This window comes from Neophocaena asiaeorientalis, unplaced genomic scaffold (genome assembly GCF_003031525.2).
Source record: "Neophocaena asiaeorientalis asiaeorientalis breed wild unplaced genomic scaffold, Neophocaena_asiaeorientalis_V1.1 scaffold150, whole genome shotgun sequence".
NCBI classification, from domain to species: domain Eukaryota; kingdom Metazoa; phylum Chordata; class Mammalia; order Artiodactyla; family Phocoenidae; genus Neophocaena; species Neophocaena asiaeorientalis.
The window spans coordinates 13,262,308-13,281,070 of NW_020176571.1; positions in this window are offsets into that span (position 1 = coordinate 13,262,308).

Below are 18,763 nucleotides of genomic sequence, written 5' to 3' on the forward strand. Positions count from 1 at the left end.
GGAGAAATATTAATGCACACAATTCAAAACAATGTTTTAAAACAACTAACGTGATAACATATAGACTAGTGTAGGCAGTAAACTTTAATTTTTTCTTAAAAGTAGTTTTCTTTCTTCATTTATATACACTATGTATTACTTATTTGAAAATTTAGCATAGAGAGCCTGTTTGCATTTTAGAGTGTAACATAAACTGGATTTTTATTAGCATTACTAATAATGGAACATGGAATCATGTTCCATTATTATTACTAATTACTAATCCATTATTACCAATAATGGACATGGAATCATCCTACGTGTCCATCTACAGATAAATGGATAAAGAAGAGTTGGCACATGTATACAACAAAGAAGATGTGGCACTTAAATGAAATTGAGTTATTTGTAGTGAGATGGATGGACCTAGAGACTGTCATACAGAGTGAAGTAAGTCAGAAAGAGAAAAACAAATACCTTATGCTAACACATATGTATATGGAATCCAAATTTTAAAAAATATATATGGTTCTGAAGAATCTAGAGGCAGGACAGGAATAAAGACGCAGACGTAGAGAATTCACTTGAGGACATGGAGAGGGGGAAGGGTAAACTGGGACGAAGTGAGAGAGTAGTATTGACATATATACACTACCAATTGTAAGACAGATAGCTAGTGGGGAGCAGCTGCATCACACAAGGAAATCAACTCTGTGCTGTGACCACCTAAAGGGGTGGGATAGGGAGGATGGGAAGGAGACACAAGAGGCAGGAGATATGGGGATATATGTATACATATAGCTGATTCACTTTGTTATACAGCAGAAACTAACAACATTTTAAAGCAATTATACTCCAAAAAAGATGTTACAAATAAGTAAATAAATAAAAAATAGGAATGCACATAAATAAAAAAATGAAAAGAAAAATGTAAGACTGATGGCAAGTGTCTCAGGTTTGAATCTTCAAAGGAAAACAATCCTAATCCTGTATTTTGACCAAAAATCAGTAGATGGATTATTTAGATCCTTGGCTAGTTTGATTTGGTATTCTTTTATCTTGACTTCTAGTAAGAATATTTCAAGGCTTTAATAAAGGATATAACTTATATTACTAGAACCAGAAAAGATACTAAAATAAAGCTATAAACAAAATTATGAATAAAAAATATATAATGAAGATATATACTTCCATGATGTTTATATGTAAATTATTCATTTTAAATTTTTTTGTATTGGTTTTGCAATATTGTTTTGGTATTTATGATGTTAGAAATGTTAAAAAATCATCCCGAATAAAATAATTGTATTCAACTTAAAAAAAAAAAAAGAAAATAGGCGAGAAAACAAAGTAGACCAATAATATGGTCCTAATAGGACTGCAGAGGTTATAACAATGTCAACACATAGTATAAGCAGAGCAAACTAATAATAAGTATTGTTAAAATTGCGAAGAATATATGGATATGCACTTTAAAATGTGCAAATACTGTGCTTATTATTTTCCTTTGTCTTTTTACACTGAATGAGAGAGATTATGGTCAATGTAAGACTAAAACCTTCCTCAGTTTTCCTTTTACCTCACTCACATATAAGAAACTGCATTCAACTAATTCCTAATTTCCTATTAGAACTTTTGACCATTTAGGATTTTTAACTTTAAAGTACATATAAAGAAAACTCTTTCCAATATTTGGAAATTATAAGTTAATTGTCCAATCATTTTACAACCTAAAAGTTTATGTTAATCTGAGTCAAATGATGAGATTAAAGAAGAATCATAACTTGAAATTATCCCAGATAGAAAACTAATAATTTTCCAAATATTGCAATTACAATTATAATTAAGGCCTCATCTCTGTAACTCTTATTTTTATTAATATTTTATTTATAAAGTGGACATTACTCTGAAAAGAATATTATTCCAGATTTAACAGGGGATGAAATTTGTAAGAAGTAGGATATGCCAAAGAACAAATTATACTAATTTATGTCCACAGCATCATGTGAGTCAGACATAAAAACCCACAAATTCTGCTGTTTCTATTACACACAAGAAGCTGTGGCCACATGTGTAATTATGTAGGACTGGCAGAGAAATATTCCCTAACATCAATGAATGAGAGTCTGCAACACTTATCTCAGAGCTGTCATTACCTGAGAGAGGGTATTTTCCTCATTAGAACTTGGTAGTGACACATAATAGAAATTTCCAAGCAGAGAATTTTATATCTGTTAAAATTACTTAAAACATTTAAACAAACTTTCTAATAAAAGTACTTAATTAGCCACGGTACCTTACCTCTCATCTAGGACTCAAATGAGTCAAACATTTTTACCAGAATTGACCAGAAATTCAAAAAGCATACATATTCTCTCTCTTTTTAATAATGGGTCATAGGCTCTACTTCTAGCAATGGTGGGTTCCACATCAACCTTTCCACTGAGAATAATAAAATTTGGCAAATTTTATATATTTATGTAAGTGTATGTGCATATATATGTGTATGTATATGTATGTGCATATGTATATATATATATGTTGGAAACTTACATGTATATATTTGAAGGCATCAGAGAACTATCTGAGTGGCAATGATTTTCAGGCAAAGAAAATTCTAGAAATAAGGGAAGTCCAGTAAGGAGAGCCGGACATTAGCACCACTGTTTCTGTAATGGTTTTTGCTGATTTCAAAACTGTAGTTAAGCGATTGAAAATCTTTTGACAGTTTCATGGAGTTAGAGGTGCAAAAACTGAAGTCCAAGATTCACCAAGGAGTGGAGCCCTGGTAAATTCTGTGGACTTTAGAATGGGATTCTGAAGGGTTACTTTGGAAGAGAAGAGTAAACAGGATACAGACTTGTCCTCACAAGGACCGAAGTTACTTTTTAAATCAGTTTGATAGATAAAAATGATGTGCTCCCAACTTGACTTCCTGCTAAAATCAAAAGTTGACCTTCTGTAAAAAAAGATAGCCTTATATGATTCCTAAACACTTCATTTTCAATGGCCAGCATTCAATAAAACTACAACCAGGTATACATAAAACTAGGAGTAAAACAAACAATAGATTTAAAAGACTAAAATTATTAAGGACATATATAAAGATGTGATTACTATATTCAAGATACTGCAGAAGTTTTGCAGATAATTCAAAACAATTAAAAATAGAAATTCTATGAAAAATACAGCAGAAATTCAGAACTCAGTAGATATAATAGCCATTATGGACAGCTGACGAGAGAATTAAATATTAAAACAAATTGTCCAGATTGAAGTATGAAGGAACAAGAGAAAGTACAATGCAGAAAAGCCTGCAAAAGACATATCATGCACTTTGGAGAGATAAAAAGTTGTATGTAACTGGTGTCTCAGAAGGAAAGTAGAGAAAAAAAATGGAAGAAATATTTAAAGAAAAAAGGACCAACATTTTGCAAAATGATGAAATATATTAAGCACAGATTCAGGAAACTCTAAGAAGCTGAAGAGTACCACTTGAAGGTACATCACACAAAACTGATATTTAAAAGATGACACATAGTTTTGAAAGCAGCCAAAAAACAGGGAGTATATTGGTTCTGTACTACCAACAATAATGTTCTCAAAAGAAAGATTTAAAGCCAAAGAACACCAGAATATTATCTGAAAAATGCTGGGGAAAAAATTGCCAATGTATAATTCTGTACCAAGCAAAAATGTTCTTCACAATGAAGGCAAAAAATAAACGTACTTCCAGAGAAACAATGTGTTATTTGGGGCCTTTTTTCCCTAGCCTGGCTAAAATTTGCTGGATATTAATAATTACAGATCAATCCCAGGATACAAGTTTCTGCTGTTCAAAAAATATGAAAACATTTATTCACTGGAAAATTGAAATAACAAGTGCTCTAATTTCCATCTTTGAAGCACGGTCACAGAATGACACCAGAGAACATTGGTATGGTTGAATCTCCTTTCTTTTAAGTCTTTGATTCAGCATTAAACATTTTCCCTCTCTACTCAGCTAGAGCCTGTTTCAGATTAGTACTCCATTAGTAGAGGAGTATTCCTTGGTTTCTTCTCTAGTTTTCCACCTTGAACTTCTTTTTATAACTCTGCCCCTCCCCCATGCACTGCTTTACTAACCAGTTTGGAATACTTGAAGGATCAGAGAAAAAAAAAAGTAGAAATGATAAGGACAAAGGAAAAGTTTTTCAACTGGATTGTGCCCTGTGAGCTGTACCTGTTTCCCTGAACCTGGCTGAAGTTTAAATCTGACTCTTCCTTTCCAACCTTTCTTTAATAAATTCTCTGAGGTTCTGTGATCCTCTCCCTTGAATATCCCTTCTGTAAGCTGAGGACTCCTTTCTCATCTGCTAGAATATCTCTTCCATTTCTTCTAGGTCTTTCGCCCTCTCGATAGCCCTTTTAGATAGAATCTAAGTCAACTCTCCCTCTTGTGTGGCTCACATTTGGTGCATGGGAATACTTACATCCTCATTCAAACAAATTCAGAGCGCAGTCTTATACTACTGTAGTAGCAGTTTCCTGACTCTGACAGTGTAAGACTTAATCTCTTGTTTCTACATTTCTCAGGCAGGAGTCACACCCTAATCTGCAATGTGCGCCAAATGTAGGTTGGGATACTTCCTGAAAACATCACATTCCAATAGCCTGGGTGAAGTTTTCTCACAGACCACCTTTCTTAAAAGGTAAGCTCCTCACAAAAATATTCTATTTTCTCTGTACACTGACCCCTTTTTCAGTCCTTTGTATGGCTGAGAATTTCAAGAGTTCTGAAATTTCCTGTGAAAGTTGGCATATTTATTTCTTTTTTACTCAGTTTGGAACTCAACTCTCAGGTTTTGATGCCTTTCAATTTTGATATCCTATTTCCACTGGCTCTTTCAATATATTTTTGAATGGTTGGATGAATATTTATTTTAATTTTGATACAAGGATTTCTAAACACTTGCTTTCTACATTAAATACAGATAATTAGTAGTATATATAAAATCTGAAACCATGCAGTATGATCAATGTATTACATTTAAGTATGGTAAGATGCTTACTTGAAGGCTCAGAAAAGAAAGAGGTATGGCCTTTAATTTCACTTACATCTAAATTAAATATTATTCCTACTTCAAAATAAGAGTCAAGGAATAGTGGAAAAGCCTGGAAAGAAAAATAGAATTCCAGGTCCTGTCAGTATTAATGGAAATTGTGTCTAAGACACTCTACTTGAGAGAAAAAGGAATTTGATGAAGTTACAAAGTCCAGACATGTCTCCCAAATTGTGATGCTTAGCCAAAGTAAGGCTATTTTGAGTTTTGTCTATTATTATAGTCAGGTAATTGTGACATAGTCTCTCCAGAAAAGAGCAGTTTTGAGTACAGTAAACCTATTTTACACATCAGTGCTTTAAAGTGCATATATCTATAAAATATGATTGTCATGGTTGTCATTGTATCAGTGGAAAAGAGTGGAGAAAGCCATAAAGGAAACTTTACTGAGCATATCACAATAGGTGGGGAAGGGGAAAACCTTTCCTACAACTGAAGGTATATCCTATAGCTACATGTTCAGACCTTACCTTGTGATCACTTTATCAACTTACCTCATACAATTCTGTTTAACCAACTAATTTGAAGCAAACAAATGAACCTCCCAAGAAGTCCCTGCAATTCTGTGGTGTATATACTGATATTGACAACCATTAGAGAGCTTTGTAACCTGGGGTTACCTGAGAGGCTGATAAAGCAATGATTTATACATTTACTGACTCTCTTAAAAGCTAGAAATTGAATGTCCCTACAGTATATACTCACTGAAGTTTGTACTTTTAGAATTGAATTTCCTTTTCTTCTGAATCCTCTATCCCCAGCCCAACATTTCTCTGAAGGAATGAGACGTATATGAAACATTTGACATTAAAAAGATTCCCTTGTAATTTTCAGGTCATATGCTTTGTGTTCAGTTTGCATTATTAATTTATTTCAAATGGGTAAGGATATTTTGCACAATGAGGCAAAGCTTTTAAACAAGATAGTTTTGTGTATAAGGCATTGTTCTATTTTTTGAAAGCTTAGCTCTACCTTAGTTACACAAAATACAAGATTTAGAAGCATGTAAACCAATAATAGTTATTCAATTCAAGTTGTAAGGGTAACTTACTATGGGCAGTGGAGGTTAAGATGTGATATTGTATTTGCATACATACACTATATGGAAAACTATTCTACCATTTTATGGAACAGTAGTCATATTTAGTTTAATGTCTTTTAAGTCCCATAAAAATGATATTACGAAATTTTGCTATTTGTATGGTGAGCAAAGTTGTGGTGTTAACTCAGCCTAACACTACTAGTTTGACTCTTCAGGCTTCATTAAATTGGGGATATAAATATGCCAGATCAACCAGATGAAATTAGAATGCTCCAATTTCGGGGCTTAGAGTAAGCTGGTACCTTTTTTATATTTGTGGTTAGGTACTATACTTGCCCACTTTGTGATGGCAAGGCCATTTCAATAAGAATCAAGATTGATGTATATCAGTAATTCTCAACTTTGTACCATGACTCTCTTGAGTATCCTGTAAAATAGGCATCCCCAAAATCATTTCTTTCACCAATTTTCTCATCCTTTTTCTCTTGTGCACCTAACACAAGCCCAAAATGTGTTTTGTGGGTATTTCAAGTACTAACATTTTCAAGCTAAACTGTGGCAGCACTGTGGGGAACTCTGAAAAGCCTTCAGAAAAACAATATGTCAAATCATCCAATTCTTACCATCTATATTTTGTCAGCTGAATATTTGGAGTTTATAAGTTCTACCTCTGCCAATTCTCTTAGACCTCACTAATTGGCCCTCAAAATAAAGAATAGAGGAGGAACTTCAAGATGGCGGAAGAGTAAGACGTGGAGATCACCTTCCTCCCCACAAATACATCAGAAATAAATCTCTATGTGGAACAACTCTTACAGAACATCTACTAAATGCTGGCAGAAGACCTCAGACTTCCCAGAAGGCAAGAAATTCCCCACGTACCTGGGTAGGGCAAAAGATAAAAAAAAAATAATAATAACCAGAGCCAAAAGAATAGGGACGGGAGCAGCACCAGTGGGAGGGAGCTGTGAAGGAGGAACGGTTTCCACAGACTAGGAAGCCCCTTCGCAGGCGGAGACAGGGGGTGGAGGGAGGGAAGCTTCAGAGCCACGGAGGAGAGCGCAGCAACAGGGGTGCGGAGGGCAAAGCGGAGAGATTCCCGCACAGAGGATCTGTGCCGACCGGCACTCACCAGCCTGAGAGGCTTGTCTGCTTACCTGCCCGGGCAGGCGGGTCTGGGAGCTGAGGCTCGGCTTCGGAGGTCGGATCCCAGGGAGAGGACTGGGGTTGGCGGCGTCAACACAGCCTGCAGGGGTTAGTGCACCACGGCTAGCCAGGAGGGAGTCCGGGAAAGTCTGGAGATGCCGAAGAGGCAAGAGACTTTTTCTTGACTCTTTGTTTCCTGCTGCGCGAGGAGAGGGGATTAAGAGCGCTGCTTAAAGGAGCTCCAGAGACGGGCGCGAGCCGCGGCTAAAAGCGCGGACCCCAGACACGGGCATGAGACGCTAAGGCCGCTGCTGCCGCCACCAAGAAGCCTCTGTGCAAGCACAGGTCACTATCCACACCGCCCCTCCCGGGAGCCTGTGCAGCCCGCCACTGCCAGGGTCCCGTGATCCAGGGACAACTTCCCTGGGAGAACGCACGGGCGCGCCTCAGGCTGGTGCAACGTCACGCCGGCGTCTGCCGGCCGCAGGCTCGCCCCGCCCTCCGTGCCCCTCCCTCCCCCACGGCCTGAGTGAGCCTGAGACACCTAATCAGCTGTTCCTTTAACCCCGTCCTGTCTGAGCGAAGAATAGAGGCCCTCAGGTGACCTACACGCAGAGGCGGGTCCTAATCCAAAGCTGAACCCCAGGAGTTGTGCAAACAAACAAGAGAAAGGGAAATCTCTCCCAGCAGCCTCAGGAGCAGCGGATTAAATCTCCGCAATCAATTTGATGTACCTGCATCTGTGGAATACCTGAATAGACAACGAAACATCCCCAATTGAGGTGGTGGATGTTGGAAGCAATGATGTATATATTTTGTTCCCTTTTTCTTTTCTTGTGAGTGTGTATATGTATGCTTCTGTGTGTGGTTTTATCTGTATAGCTTTGCTATTACCATTTACCCTAGGGCTCTGTCTGTCCGGATTTTTTTTTTTTTCTTAGTATAGTTTTTTAGCAATTCTTATCATTGGTGGATTTGTTTTTTGGTTTGGTTGCTCTCTTCTCTCTTTTTTTTTATTAATTCAAAAAATATTTTTAATAATTATTTTTTATTTTAACTTTATTTTACTTTATTTTATCTTCTTTCTTTCTTCCTTTCTTTCTTTCTTTTCTCCCTTTTATTCTGAGCCGTGTGGATGACAGGCTCCTGGTGCCACAGCCAGGCATCAGGGCAGTGCCTCTGAGGTGGGAGAGCCAAGTTCAGGACACTGGTCCACAAGAGACCTCCCAGATTCAAGTAATATCAAATGGTGAAAATCTCCCAGAGATCTCCATCTCAATGGCAAGACCCAGCTCCACTAAACGACCAGCAAGCTACAGTGCAGGACACCCTATGCCAGACAACTAGTAAGACAGGAACACAACCCCACCCATTAGCAGAGAGGCTGCCTAAAATCATAAACAGGCCACAGACACTCCAAAACACACCACCAGACGTGGACCTGGCCATCAGAAAGACAAGATCCAGCCTCATCCACCAGAACACAGGCACTAGTGCCCTCCACCAGGAAGCCTACACAACCCACTGAACCAACCTTAGCCACTGGGGACAGACACCAAAAACAATGGGATCTATGAACCTGCAGCCTGTGAAAAGGAGACCCCAAACACAGTAAAGTTGAGCAAAATGAGAGACAGAGAAATACACAGCATATGAGGGAGCAAGGCAAAAACCCACCATACCTAACAAATGAAGAGGAAATAGGCAGTCTACCTGAAAAAGAATTCAGAATAATGATAGTAATGATGATCCAAAACCTTGGAAATAGAATAGACAAAATGCAAGAAACATTTAACAAGGACCTAGAAGAACTAAAGATGAAACAAACAACGATGAACAACACAATAAATGAAATGAAAAAGACTCTAGATGGGATCAATAGCAGAATAACTGAGGCAGAAGAACGGATAAGTGACCTGGAAGATAAAATAGTGGAAATAACTACTGCAGAGCAGAATAAAGAATGAAAGGAACTGAGGACAGTCTCAGAGACCTCTGGGACAACATTAAATGCACCAACATTCGAATTATAGGGGTCCCAGAAGAAGAAGAGTAAAAGAAAGAGACTGAGAAAATATTTGAAGAGATTATAGTTGAAAACTTCCCTAATATGGGAAAGGAAATAGTTAATCAAGTCCAGGAAGCACAGAGAGTCCCATACAGGATAAATTCAAGGGGAAGCATGCTAAGACACATATTAAAGTATCAAAAATTAAATGGAAAGAAAAACCATTAAAAGCAACAAGGGAAAAACAACAAATAACACACAAGGGAATCCCCATAAAGTTAACAGCTGATTTTCAGCAGAAACTCTGCAAGCCAGAGGGAGTGGCAAGATATATTTACACTGATGAAGGAGAAAAATCTACATCCAAGATTACTCTACCCAGCAAGGATCTCATTCAGATTTGAAGGAGAAATTAAAACCTTTACAGACAAGCAAAAGTAGAGAGAATTCAGCACCACCAAACCAGCTTTACAACAAATGCTAAAGGAAATTCTCTAGGCAGGAAACACAAGAGAAGGAAAAGACCTACAATAACAAACCCAAAACAATTAAGAAAATGGTAATAGAAACATACATATCAATAACTACCTTAAATGTAAATGGACTAAATGCTCCCACCAAAATACATAGATTGCCTGAATGGATACAAAAACAAGACCTGTATATATACTGTCTACAAGAGACCCACTTCAGACCTAGAGACACATACACACTGAAAGTGAGGGGATGGAAAAAGATATTCCATGCAAATGGAAATCAAAAGAAAGCTGGAGTAGCAATTCTCATATCAGACAAAATAGACTTTAAAACAAAGATGGTTACAAGAGACAAAGAAGGACACTACATAATGATCAAGGGATCAATCCAAGAAGGAGATATAACAATTGTAAACATTTATGCACCCAACACAGGAGCACCCCAATACATAAGGCAAATACTAAGAGCCATAAAAGGGAAATCAATAGTAACACAATCATAGTAAGGAACTTTAACACAACACTTTCACCAATGGACATATCATCCAAAATGAAAATAAATAAGGAAACAAAAGCTTTAAATGATATTAAACAAGATGGACTTAATTGATATTTATAGGACATTACATCCAAAAACAACAGAATACACATTCTTCTCAAGTGCTCAAGGAACATTTTCCAGGATGGATCATATCTTGGGTCACAAAACAAGCCTTGGTAGATTTAAGAAAATTGAAATTGTATTAAGTATCTTTTCCGACCACAACACTATGAGATTGTATATCAATTACAGGAAAAAATCTGTAAAAAAATACAAACACATGGAGGCTAAACAATACACTGCTTAATAACCAAGAGATCACTGAAGAATCAAAAAGGAAGTCAAAAAATACCCAGAGACAAATGACAATGAAAACACAACGACCCAAATCCTATGGGATGAAGCAAAAGCAGTTCTAAGAGGGAAGTTCAAAACAATACAATCCTACCTTAAGAATCAAGAAACATCTCAAACAACCTAACCTTACACCGAAAGCAATTAGAGAAAGAGGAAGAAAAAAATCCCAAAATTAGCAGAAGGAAAGAAATCATAAATATCATATCACAAATAAATGAAAAAGAAAACAAGGAAACGATAGCAAAGATCAATAAAACTAAAAGCTGGTTCTTTGAGAAGATAAACAAAATTGATAATCCATTAACAAGATTCATCAAGAAAAAAAGGGAGAAGATTCAAATCAATAGAATTAGAAATGAAAAAGAAGAAGTAACAACTGACATTGAAGAAAAACAAAGGATCATGAGAGATTACTACAAGGAACTATATGCCAATAAAGTGGACAACCTGGAAGAAATGGACAAATTTTTCGAAATGCACAACCTTCTCAGACTGAACCAGGAAGAAATAGAAAATATGAGCAGACCAATCACAAGCACTGAAATTGAAACTGTGATTTAAAATCTTCCAACAAACAAAAGCCCAGGACCAGATGGCTTCACAGGTGAATTCTATCAAACATTTAGAGAACAGCTAACACCTATCCTTCTCAAACTCTTCCAAAATATAGCAGAGGGAGGAACACTCCCAAACTCATTCTACAAGGTCACCATCACCCTGATACCAAAACCAGATAAAGATGTCACAAAGAAAGAAACTACAGGCCAATATCACTGGTGAACATAGATGCAAAAATTCTCAAATGAATACTAGCAAACAGAATCCAACAGCACATTAAAATGATTATACAAATGATCAAGTGGGGTTTATCCCAGGATTGCAAGGATTCTTCAGTATACACAAGTCAATCAATGTGATACACCATATTAACAAATTGAAGGAGAAAAACCATATGATCATCTTAATAGATGCAGAGATAGCTTTTGACAAAATTCAACACCCATTTATGATAAAAACCCAAAACTACAATGAGATGTCATCTCACACCGGTCAGAATGGCCATCATCAAAAAATCTACAAACAATGAATGCTGGAGAGGGTTTGGAGAAAAGGGAACTCTCTTGCACTGTTTGTGGGAATGTAAATTTTTACAGCCACTATGGAGAACCATATGGATCTTCCTTAAAAAACTAAAAATAACGCTACCATATGATCCAGCAATCCCACCCCGGGCATATAACCTGAGGAAGCCATAAATCAAAAACAGTCATGTACCAAAATGTTCATTGCAGCCCTTTGTACAATAGCCAGGACATGGAAGCCACCTAAGTGTTCATCAACAGATGAATGGATAAAGAAGATGAGGCACGTGTATACAATGGAATATTATTCAGCCATAAAAAGAAATGAAATTGAGTTATTTGTGATGAGGTGGATGGATCCATAGTCTATCATACAGAGTGAAGTAAGTCAGAAAGAGAAAATCAAATAACGTATGCTAACACATATATATGGAACCAAAAAAAAAAAAGAAGAGCCTAAGGGTAAGACGGGAATAAAGACACAGACCTACTAGAGAATGGACTTGGGGATACGGAGAGGGGGAATGGTAAGCTGGGACAAAGTGAGAGAGTGGCATGGACATATATACACTACCAAACGTAAAATAGATAGCTAGTGGGAAACAGCCGCATAGCACAGGGAGATCAGCTCGGTGCTTTGTGACCGATAGGGAGGTTGGGAGGGAAGGAGACACAAGAGGGAAGAGATATGGGGACTTACATATATGTATAACTGATTCACTTTGTTATAAAGCAGAAACTAACACACCACTGTAAAGCATTTGTACTCCAATAAAGATATTTTAAAAATGTGTTAAAAAGAATAGAAAGCTACAATGAAGTTCAAAGTACTTAAACAATTTAAACACACAGACCAGAAGCAAAGCAAATTTCCTTTTGTAATTTTTAATTGGTTTAAAAAATACTTCTCAAATGTTATAAAAATGGTCAAAATTTCTACAGTATTATGGGGTTTATATATAATTTTAATTTTCTTTCTTTCCTTTCTTTTTCTTTTTTTCTTTCTTTTTCTTTCTTGTTTTAGGTAAGAATTGGATTTATTCAGAAAGAAACACACTCCACAGAGTGTGGACCATCTCAGAGGGTGAGAGGCCTTAATTTTCTATATTTACCTGTGACAGGGGAAAACAAAAGTGATTTGATATTATAATTCTTCCATTTTTAAAAATTATTTATATATATAGTGAATTGAGATTTTTGTCTTATTTTGTCCTAACAGAGAAATCCCTTACAGGGAACTACATGACTTATACCTGACCCCTATATATTTAAAACTAAGGGCATTATGACTCTTCTTGCTTGTCTTAGGCATCTGTGAAATAATATGAAAAACATAAGTGACCATGAAATGTAAATCCTTATTCACTGCCACGAATGTTGAATGAAATTCATATGATCCTTGAATCCAAAAAGGAAACGTACACAACATTAAAAATAAACAAACAAATAAATAAATAAGTAAAGGTCACTAATATTATAGTTGCAATACATACATTGTCTCATACTATACATACATTTTCTCACAGTAACATTTACTACTACATTTTTATTGTAAATATATACTTGATCAATTTTATACTAAAAAAATAGGCAATCTAGCCCAGAAACCTAACCAATATTTGTAAAATTATTCAATGAAAAATTGTATTCTGAGTTCTAAGTAATACACTTATAAATGCCAATTTGAAATATAATCCATTTATAGATCTGCTCCATTCAACACATAGGCACTGTAATCCAGATTGATCTAAGTAAATTGTTTTTATGCTCTTAAAATATTTCCAAACATTTATTAATGTCAAGTTGCAGGTAAAGCATACTGACTCTACCATTGAATAATAGCTGTATAACAGAATTTTTTATTTTTATTTCTGGTTCTCTACAAATATTTTGAGTTATTTTCAAAGTAATATAATTAAGAAAAATAGACACCAGATGAGAAAATAAATGGCCAAATACTTTGTTTTGTAGAAAACCAACAATAATTAAAATTTATGAATAAAAATATATTAGCTTAATTCACTGAAAAATTTTAACAATTCCTGGATTATTTTAAATTATGACCTAAATTTCTCAAAATACAAAGTTTATTTTCAGCTTGCATGATTCAGATTAGGATTAGCTGTCAACTTGCTGCTTCACTTTTTAAATTAAAATTTATTTCAATATAAATGATTCAAAGTTATATGCAATTTCTGAGAAATAAAAATAAACTACCGTAATTTAATATCAGGTTAGACTTTTTATCAGATTATTTCTTTTATAGATAAGTATAAGACATACCACCTCTTCCTTCAATGTATAGGGAGTTCAAAACCATGTACTGTTAGAAAATATATTTTACCCTTATTTGTTTACTGGGATCATTTTTAGAAGATGCTTTTCACAGTTCGGATCCATTGTGTCCTGCAGTGTCAACTGAAAGTTGTTTGCTTGGTTTCCAGTAGAGAGTTAGTTATTGTGTATGTCTGCTCTATTCTCATTGTGAGTGACAATCATAGACTATTCTGCTGAATACCACCCCGTCATTGTTGGTGTTTGCTATTTGACAATTTTGTCTTTTTTCACCTTACTCTTTACAAGTGGATAGAAAAATCTAGTAAATCCTCAGAAGAAATACAAAGTTAGCTCAGCTTTCAAAACCCTGCTTACTATCACTTTCTATAGTTAAGATTTTTACCTGAAGCATTGAATGTCTCACCCTGACATCAGACTGCACTAATTAATCATTAAACAGTGATTGAGGCAGTGGACCCCAGAAAATATCTCCATACACTACCATATGCTGGAGCCAGCTGCAAGCTAGTACTTAGAGAGAAGCAGCACAGAGGAGACAGTGCCTGACAGTTCCCTGCCGTGAAGTCCACATACAGTGCGCTTCTAACTAAGGGCCAAAAACAGAACGCTTGCTTGTGTTGACCTTCAGTACCTGACACTGTTTAAAAGACAAAATGTCAGTGTTAATGTCTTGGAAGTTTAAACATTTAATCACATTCTAATGAGTATACCAGCATTTTCACACTTTAACATTTATTATTTTTCTTCATTTTGTTTCCTAAACAACAATAACAAATCACTTTAGCAACACATACCTCTTCTCAAAAAAAGGAAATTTAAAACTGGCCACTCATTAGTAAACCAAATAAAACAAATCTAATATATTTAATTTTTTTAAATTAAGGAATAACTAGAGGGTGACAAGGATGTTGGCTTCAAATATTTAAAGGGCTAGTTGTAGAAAGCAAAGTAAATCTGCTGTCTGTTTCTCCACAAGCAGTTAATAGAACTTGTGAATGCAAGTTATTAAAAGATATATTTGAATTCAATTTAAGGTTGAATTTATTAACAGTTAAAACTGTCTAATAATGTCACAGCCTCTGTCATGAATTAATGAGCTTCCTATCACATACAGGGTCTCACATTTGATAAAAATGTAGTGAGGATGTAAAAAGAATCCCTTGAGAGTGTGGGTTGATAGATCACACAATTATGTCAAAATTCAAGTTTATAAGCAATGTTGACCAACTACTATATATTTATCATTGCTCTAGATATTTTATGAATTTGTTCAATTTTAAAATATGTCCAAAATTTAAAAATCAACATTTCTTGTTTATTGAGTATAGAGGAATACTCTTGTTTGCAATACAAATTTTATTTTACTTATTTTTTATTTGTTCTGAAATGAAAACAAAAAATTTACTGTTTGCATTAGGTAAGTTTTATATATTGTCTCTACTCTTATAACATTACTTAGATGAAACAATTCACATAGCAGAATGGTTAAATAATGGCTCCCAATGTAGTGGATAGAATGTCTGAGTATAGAGTTGAAATATTTGACCATAAGAAATTTCACAGACTTCAGTTTATGATATTTTGCTGCCAACTATTTTAGTTATTGTCACATAGAGGTCAAGCTTTGCTCTTCCCAGATAAGAACACATGCATAGATCAGGGATAAGGAGTAAGTATATTTGGAAAAAAAAAAAAAAAAAGGAGTTTAAAAATGTTTTGGATCATCTTTACTGTCATTACTCTGAATTCTTTTTCAGGTAGACTGCTTATTTCCTCTTCATTTGTTAGATCTGGTGGGTTTTTACCTTGCTCCTTCATCTGCTGCATATTTCTCTGTCTTCTCATTTTGCTTAACTTACTGTGTTTGGGGTCTCCTTTTCGCAGGCTGCAGGTTCATAGTTCCTGTTGTTTTTGGTGTCTGCCCCCAGTGGCTAAGTGTGGTTCAGTGGGTTGTGTAGGCTTCCTGGTGGAGGAGGTTAGTGCCTGTGTTCTGGTGGATGGGCCTGGATCTTGTTTTTCTGGTGGGCAGGTCCAATTCTGGTGGTGTGTTTTGGGGTGTCTGTGACCTTATTATTATTTTAGGCAGCCTCTCTCTTAATGGGTGAGGTTGTGTTCCTGTCTGCTAGTTGTTTGGCATAGGGTGTCTGGCACTGTAGCTTGCTGGTTGTTGAGTGGAGCTGCATCTTAGCGTTGAGATGGAGATCTCTGGGAGAGCATTCACTGTTTGATATTACATGGAGCCGGGAGGTCTCTGGTGGAGCAATGTCCTGAACTTGGCTCTCCCACCTCAGAGGCACAGGCCTGACACCAGCTGGAGCGCCAAGACCCTGTCAGCCACACGGCTCAGGGAGAAAAAAAGAAAGAAAGAAAGAAAAAAGTAAAATAAAAAGAAATAAAGTTACCAAAATAAAAATTTAAACATATTATTAAAAATAAAAAAAATTAAAAAGTAATTTAAAAAAGGAAAGAAAGAAGGAAGAGAGCAACCAAACCAAAAAACAAATCCACCAATGACAATAAGTGCTAAAAACTATACTAAAAAAAAACAAACAGAAAAAACAGACAGGCAGAACCCTAGGACAAATGGTAAAAGCAAAACTATACAGACAAAATCACACAAAGAAGCTTACACATACACACTGACAAAAAGAAAAAAGGAAATATATATATATATATATTTTAAAAAAAGAAAAGGAAGAGAGCAACCAAATCAATAAACAAATCTACCAATGATAATAAACTCTAAATACTAAACTAAGATAAACATAAAACCAGAAACCAGTCAGTCGCATACAGAAAACCCCAAGTCTACAGATGCTCCCAAAGTCCACCGCCTCAATTTTGGGATGATTCGTTGTCTATTCAGGTATTCCACAGATGCAGTGTATATCGAGTTGATTGTGCAGATTTAATCTGCTACTCCTGAGGCTGCTGGGAGAGATTTTCCTTTCTCTTCTTTGTTTGCACAACTCCTGGGGTCCAGCTTTGGATTTGGACCCATCTCTGAGTGTAGGTCGCCTGAGGGCATCTTTTCTTCTCTCACTCAGGCCGGCGGGAGGGAAGGGCATGGAGTGCGGGGTGAGCCTGCGGCCGCAGAGGCCACAATGACGTTGCGCCAGCCTGAGGCGCGCCGTGCGTTCTCCCGAGGAAGTTGTCCCTGGATCACGGGACCCTGGCAGTGGCGGGCTGCACAGGCGACCTGAAGGAGAGGTGTGGATAGTGACCTGTGGTTGCACACAGCCTTCTTGGTGGCTGCAGCAGCGGCCTTAGCGTCTCATGCCCGTCTCTGGGGTTCGCGCTGCTAGCCGCGGCTCGTGCCCATCTCTGGAGTTTGTTTAGGCGGTGCTCTGTATCCCCTCTCCTCGTGCACCCGGAAACAACAGTCTCTTGCTTCTTCAGCAGCTCCAGACTTTTTCCCGGACTCCCTCCCGGCTAGCTGTGGCGCACTAGCCCCCTCAGGCTGTGTTCACGCAGCCAACCCCAGTCCTCTCCCCGGGATCCGACCTCCGAAGCCGGAACCTCAGCTCCTAACCCCCACCAGCCGCAGTGGGTGAGTAGACTAGTCTCTCGGGCTGGTGAGTGCTGGTCGACACTGATCCTCCGCGCGGGAATCTCTCCGCTTTGCCCTCCGCACCACTGTGGTTGCGCTCTCCTCTATGGCTCCAAAGCTTCCCCTCCCACCCCTCGTTTCCACCAGTTGAAGGGCTTCCTAGTGTGTGGAAACTTTTCCCCCTTCACAGCTCCCTCCCCGAGGTGCAGTCCCATCCCTATTCTTTTGTCTCTGTTTTTTCTTTTTTCTTTTGCCCCACCCAGGTATGTGGGGAATTTCTTGCCTTTTGGGAGGTCTGAGGTCTTCTGCTAGCATTCCGTAGGTGTTCTGTAGGAGTTGTTCCACATGTAGATGTATTTCTGATGTATTTTGGGGGAGGAAGGTGATCTCCCTGTCTTACTCCTCTGCCATATTGAAGGTCTCCCCATATTTCAATTATTCCAGGTTCGTGTGTTTTTCCTACATTCTATGACACAACAGTTTTGGATCTCAACTTTTCAGGCCCATTGGCAGAAAGAAAATCTCCCCACCCATGAAAACAACAACAACAATATTAATAACAAACTTTGTTAAGATCACTTTAGTTCTGCCTAATGTGACACTTGAATATGCAAAATTGAATCCTAGACTTTTTTGTCAAAGCTAAGGCTGGATTAATTCTGCCCAGCTGTCAACTGTTTTTCTACAGCATTAGATCCTCAGAAAACTGGAGCATGCTAATTTCACTTACCAATAACATCTCTTCATTAATTATAGTTTTAGAATATTTTCTTGTCCTTTATTGAGAGATGCTATAAGAACTAGTCATATGTAGAATGCTTTTGTTTTATAAATGTTTTTGAATAGAGAAGTTTATTGAGGTATCTCAATTTATCAGAATAGATTCTAGAAGTTAACAATGCATTATGGATCAAAGAAAAAACAAGCTAAAGAATTTTCCTAGGTTTAGGTAAAAACAAGATTTAAAAAAAAGGATATAAACCAGTCTCAGAATTAGACCTAGAACTAAGCATTATTGTAAGAATTTTTGAAAAACCTTTATTAGTAAACTAATGAAAAAGGATTTGGACTTAATATCATAATACTTAACGTATCACATTTTTAATTAAATTTCTTAAATCACACAAAAAATTATATCTAATGTTGCTTGACTCTCAAGAGATCGTTTTTGTTGTCTTTTTA